General features: G+C 36.3%; 1 protein-coding gene and 1 pseudogene across 2 annotated transcripts in view; both read left to right on the forward strand.

Annotated features, from left to right (window-relative positions):
• The window catches only part of LOC115447832, a 59,067-nt gene that overhangs the window by 19,387 nt on the left and 32,722 nt on the right, over nt 1-6,958 (forward strand). The gene's annotated exons all lie outside the window — the stretch shown is intronic.
• LOC119190969 lies at nt 5,284-5,971 on the forward strand (annotated as a pseudogene).

Below are 6,958 nucleotides of genomic sequence, written 5' to 3' on the forward strand. Positions count from 1 at the left end.
TACAGTGTGGCCATACCGTTTTGCATTCTCAATGCACAAAAGTAAAGTCGTATAGATAGTATTATAGTTACTGGCTGGTTGGTGAATAAATGGTAAAAATGAAATTTGAGATTTAGAATAATTCGTATGATTATTTGTTAACCCGTCATGACTTGTCAAAATTTTATTTTCAAATATGTACAGGTAGCTGAATGTTTGCCGCCAAACATTGACAGCTACGCGTGTGACGGAAAAATAACCTTATTATGTAGTATATAAGGTTATAATCCCGTGACACACGCAAATGTCATGTAGCTGTCTTGGCTCGCCGGCGAGCCACGAGAGACCAAGAGTTAAACGTTCAATAAAACCATTCCAACCGGGTAAAGACTCATTTTTCCATTTTCCATAAAACCATACTACATCAACTTTTTTGAGCAACGATACTGTTTCAGTTCCATAAACAAAATCTTTAACATTTATTTTACTGTAGCCTACTACACCGTCATTTGTATAAGTCTGTATCGGCACATGAGCTTTTGCCTTGAAATCATTTGCTGAAAGAGTTTCTTTTATTCGTGGCATAGGTTCTTCTAGTAAAACTGAATGTTTTGGAGTAACAATTTGAATAATACCCATTATGTGGAGCGTGTTATTGCCGTCTAGCGTATTTACATTAATATCAGCATTATCTGCAACGTATTGAATAAGAGTGCCACTTTCTGGTGGTAGGACATGAGGAGGACGATGGAAAACTGCTGCTGCCTCGTACATTATTGTATCATTATAAGAAGCACATAAACCAAAAGCCGAAAAGATTTGTATAAGACGTTTAGACCCGAACCTTCGATGAAAAAAACTGCGAGGCCTAATTGTAATTTAGATTTAAAAGACCTTGGTCGAACAGCAGTCATGATACAATGGCAAATATTTGTGCATATTAATTTTAAATGATCTAAATTTGATCGTTTATTTTTAAAATCACTCGTTCCACAAGAAATGTCAATGATTCTGGGATTTCATTATTTAAATCTTCAAACATGCGACTTGGTGGAGGGTAGTTAGAATTATCAAATACTGCGGTTTGAATATCTTCGCGAATAATAGCTGCAGCTGCGTCTAGGACTCTCAATCGTTCTTCTGTTTTATTCATTTTTTTCTTTCGTACCAGGCTTGATTCAAAATATCATGATGATTATCCACTAAGCATATGAATGTTGATGCTCCCGATTTCTCAGTGATAATAAGTTTATCACCATATTTTACTTTTAGTCGTAGCTTAATCGTTCTGTTATCAAGTATCGAAAGAGCTGATGATTTTTCGGAATATCTCAAAAATCAGAAATCTGTGACAATACATGAAAATTGCCGTAAAAATTATACTCGAAAGTCTTCTATTGCTGCAGCTAATAAAAGACAACGTGAAGAACAAGAAGCCAGTACATCCACAGCAAGTCCTCCTCGTACTAGATCACGTATCAGTGAATCAGCTTTTTTGTTTCCAAAAGAACTATGCTTATTTTGTGGCGAGAAATTAAATGAAGAGAGTGAAAGAAGAAAATCCTCAGATTTTCGGCGTCGAATCAGCCAAGTAAGTACACTTCAATTTAAAGATTCAATTCTGGAAACAGCTCGGGCTCGTGACGATGCTTTAGCAAAAGCTGTTCTTGCTCGAGTCGAATTTGAATATGATTTAGTTGCTGCTGAAGCTAAGTATCATCGAGATTGCTATGCTAATTTTTAAAACCTTCCACTGGAGCTAAAATGGGTCGTCCTAAAGACGAAGCTATGAATTTGGCAATGGAGGAAATATTTACTTACATTGAAAATAGCGATGACTGTCAGTTCACTTTGAACGAATTACAAAAGGTTTGCAAAACTACGACTCTAGATAACAGAACGATTAAGCTACGACTAAAGTAAAATATGGTGATAAACTTATTATCACTGAGAAATCGGGAGCATCAACATTCATATGCTTAGTGGATAATCATCATGATATTTTGAATCAAGCCTGGTACGAAAGAAAAAATGAATAAAACAGAAGAACGATTGAGAGTCCTAGACGCAGCTGCAGCTATTATTCGCGAAGATATTCAAACCGCAGTATTTGATAATTCTAACTACCCTCCACCAAGTCGCATGTTTGAAGATTTAAATAATGAAATCCCAGAATCATTGACATTTCTTGTGGAACGAGTGATTTTAAAAATAAACGATCAAATTTAGATCATTTAAAATTAATATGCACAAATATTTGCCATTGTATCATGACTGCTGTTCGACCAAGGTCTTTTAAATCTAAATTACAATTAGGCCTCGCAGTTTTTTTCATCGAAGGTTCGGGTCTAAACGTCTTATACAAATCTTTTCGGCTTTTGGTTTATGTGCTTCTTATAATGATACAATAATGTACGAGGCAGCAGCAGTTTTCCATCGTCCTCCTCATGTCCTACCACCAGAAAGTGGCACTCTTATTCAATACGTTGCAGATAATGCTGATATTAATGTAAATACGCTAGACGGCAATAACACGCTCCACATAATGGGTATTATTCAAATTGTTACTCCAAAACATTCAGTTTTACTAGAAGAACCTATGCCACGAATAAAAGAAACTCTTTCAGCAAATGATTTCAAGGCAAAAGCTCATGTGCCGATACAGACTTATACAAATGACGGTGTAGTAGGCTACAGTAAAATAAATGTTAAAGATTTTGTTTATGGAACTGAAACAGTATCGTTGCTCAAAAAAGTTGATGTAGTATGGTTTTATGGAAAATGGAAAAATGAGTCTTTACCCGGTTGGAATGGTTTTATTGAACGTTTAACTCTTGATGCTCCTCGTGGCTCGCCGGCGAGCCAAGACAGTTACATGACATTTGCGTGTGTCACGGGATTATAACCTTATATACTACATAATAAGGTTATTTTTCCGTCACACGCGTAGCTGTCAATGTTTGGCGGCAAACATTCAGCTACCTGTACATATTTGAAAATAAAATTTTGACAAGTCATGACGGGTTAACAAATAATCATACGAATTATTCTAAATCTCAAATTTCATTTTTACCATTTATTCACCAACCAGCCAGTAACTATAATACTATCTATACGACTTTACTTTGTGCATTAGAGAATGCAAAACGGTATGGCCACACTGTATGCATCGTGACTTTCGACCAGCCCCTGTATGCTAAAGCTCGAGAAATTGTATCAGCCGCACCTCAGGGCTCTGAATTATCAAAAATCATCATCAGACTTGGAGGATTTCATTTACTGATGTCTTTTATGGGAGCAATTGGTCATATTATGCAAGGAAGCGGCATGAAAGAAGTACTAGCAGAGATCTATGCGTCAAAATCATTAGAAAAATGCTGAATGGTCATGCTTACGCAAGAGCTGTTCGAGCTCATACACTACTTCAGCTTACTTTGGCAATTATAATATTAAAAGAAGTTGAAATGAATGACATAATGGATGCAGATCTAATCGTAAATATCGAGCATATATTAGGTAATACTCTTTCATACAATGATATTGAAAATGACGATGAAGTATCTGGAGCTTTACTTGATAAATTTAATCAAAAACTAAAAGAATATGAGGAACGAGGACCAACTGCAAAACTTTGGATTCAATATTTTTGTATGGTTTCCATTGCTAAAGAATTCCTAAGAGCTGAGCGTATGGGGGATTGAAAGCTCATTTAAACTGCGTCAAAGAAATGCTTCCTTATTTTCACGCGTCTGGACATTTTCCTTATGCTAAATCTGCACACCTTTACTTGCAGGATATGGAACAATTACAGAATTTGATTGATCCTGAAGTTTACGAAAAGTTTTCAGGAGGATTTTTACAGTTAGACGTTCAGACAAATTAAGTTGTGGAACTTCAACGGACATGGTAATCGAGCAGTCTATGATGAAAGCTATGAAGACAGATGGAGGTATTGCTCGAGGAGAAGTACAAAAGAGAGCGTCATCAGTAAATGGGTTTATAGTATGCATGCTATGAATACAGTTTGTGACAAATTAGAAGATATCGCTAATGTTAGGATGGATACGACCGAGCAGCATGTTGATGCAAGTGATTCACGAGTAAAAAGATGCTAGAGACATACGAAGACTTTTAGAGTGGTTCTCAACGCATGATCCTTTTCCAGAGGTTAACAAAATTGTTTCTATTGCGAGTGGTGTCGTTGGTGACGATAAAATTAATTGTTATAAAGCTCGTGAAGTTGGACTTGCTTCTACGGCAAAAATGACAGGACTGACATTCAATAATATTAAATTAAAACACGCTGATAAAGTTGTTCCTCTCTTAACTATGACTAGTTCCATAAAAGTTCATGAAGAAAAAGTACCTATTGACCCTGTATTATTGTTCCAACGCATGAGTATTACTGCAGCATTTCAAGATGAAATTGAAAATATTTTGAATATGAATTAGCTCCCTACCCTTTATCGTTATTTGATGACATCGGGATGCGTAAAACACAGAAATCTACCATTTACGATTGTTTTGAAAAGTAAATATTGATATTAACAACACTAATGCGACATACATCATTGACGGAGGATACTTACTACACCGCGTTGTGTGGGATAGCGAAGAAACATTCAACGTTATCTTAGATAAATACGTTCAATATGTACGTAGACATTTTGGTTCCAGAGTTACTGTCGTATTTGATGGCTATGATGATTGCACGAGAAATATCAAAGCTGCAGAACAACGTCGTCGAACTTTAGCAACATCTTCATCTTCTGATATTTTATTTGATGAACTTATGACAGTCCCAACCAGTCAACAGAAATTTCTTACAAATACCCACAACAAGTCTCGGTTCATTTCAATGTTGAAAGAAAAGTTTACGGCTGAAAATATATTGGTAAAACAAGCTAATAATGATGCTGATGTATTGATTATTGAAACAGCAATAGAGCAATTCAATTTGACAAATACAACTATTGTTGTTGGTGAAGATGTTGACTTACTTGTATTACTCACTGCTCGAACGCCAACTGAAAAACTATTTTTTCTTAAAACCAGGAAAAGCTCAGCATCAATCAGATATATATTCATCAACAGTTTATTTACTTTAGTTAAGTGTAAAGATCATGTACTATTTTTACACGCAATAACTGGCTGTGATACGACATCTGCATTTTACAGGAGGGGTAAAACAGCAGTTTTCAAAATGTTTGAAAAACAAGATTTAATTCAATGTGCTGAAGTTTTTAAAAGAGTAATTCAACTCAACAAGAAGTTATTACCAACGGCATCCGCTTTCTTCTTTCTATGTACGGAGCTCCTAAAAACTACCTGTTTAGATAAGCATCGATATGCATGTTTCGTTAAAAATACTAAAAATAAAAACAAGTTCAATTAGCTTGTCTTCCTTCAACCTCAGTTGCTGCTCACCAACATCTTTTCGAGTATATTACCAAGTTCAAAGTGTGGCTTGGTTATCAGCTAGACCCTACAGACTGGGGTTGGAAGTTGGTCAACAATATATTAGAGCCAGTTCAAACTTTACTTCCACCTGCGCCGGAAAAACTGCTGAACACTATTTTTGCAACTGCAAAAGGGATGCAGTGCTAAATGTGGTTGCAAAAAAGTCGGACTGTCTTGTTCTTTGGCATGCACAAATTGTCAAGGCCGGTCGTGCTCTAATATTGAATCACAAACAATGGAGGATTCGTTTGACTCCGACGAAGTATCATGCGATACATCGCTATTGACGCAATTTACTTGCATCCAAAATGAAGATGAAGAAGAAGCAGGAGAAGAAGAACAAGAAGAAGATCAAGAAGAAGAACAAGAATTTGAAACTTACGAATAAGACGAATAAACTTCAACACTTTTTTTTCATTTACATCGCTTTTATCTTTCCCAATCTTTGAAAATTTCCGTTATTTTGCAAAAGTTTTACATTAAACAGGATCACAACTGACCCGAGGAGTAGCCCTACTGGGGAAACCACGTTAAAAAACGCGCTAAGTACACTACCTCATAGGTGGCGTGGAAACGTGTGCATATTATGATAACAACTTTTATAACTTTTGAATCGTTATATCTCAGAAACGGTGGCTCGTAAGAAAAAAGTATTGATACATTTTTATAGATAATTTTATGATCTACAATTTTTGTCTGAGGTACTTTTATGATAAAACTTACCGTTTTGCTAAAAATCGCGAAAAACTCATTTTTGACCTTTGACCTTGAATTAAATTTTTTCCTTACAGGGAATGATGGGGAACTACTAGACATTGTTTATAATTATGTTTTGAACAACTTCACAGAAATTCAGCTTGTTGGGACTTTATGTAACTTCGAATGTCTAAATTGACCGGACTATATCCCGGAAAATTCTTTCACGCGGGCGAAACCTCGCACACAAAAATAATTACTTATAAGTTCTACTTATTTACCATGAAATACACTAAAATGATTTGAATTCTATAGTCCTCGCACATTGCTTTTAACAAAATTGTCACATTATTCAGATGTCTCAGGACGCGTTTGTTCGCAGGATGCATAAGCTTCTCTTACTTTAGTCATAAGTGTGTAGGCTAGGGGCGTAGCTGTCTTTTTTGCTATCGCCAGCTGGGCCCCTTCTCGCCTCCACGGCGAATCCCTCAGTCAAGGGGAAAATAATTGCATAATCGTTGATGTCTCATCCTCTCCCAGTGACCGTCCGCGGTTTGTAACCCGTTAGGTTGCCCTCAGCATGGTCGCTTAATTTTCAAGATTTTGAGCGCCTGAATCGCACATCAAAAGTCCTGTATGTATGTGTTTATATAAGCCGGACGCTTGGGTTACAAGCGTAGGGTCATGTAAAAAAAAGTAATGATTATCTTATGATACGCGCATCTCCGTGTAGAATGATTTGAATTATTCTTCTCAGCTTGCTGCGGTATCCATTTCGGTTAAAATCGCGATAAAATTATCACGGTCATTCATTCCTACAAGT

Source organism: Manduca sexta, chromosome 28 (genome assembly GCF_014839805.1).
Source record: "Manduca sexta isolate Smith_Timp_Sample1 chromosome 28, JHU_Msex_v1.0, whole genome shotgun sequence".
Classification (NCBI taxonomy): Eukaryota; Metazoa; Arthropoda; class Insecta; order Lepidoptera; family Sphingidae; genus Manduca; species Manduca sexta.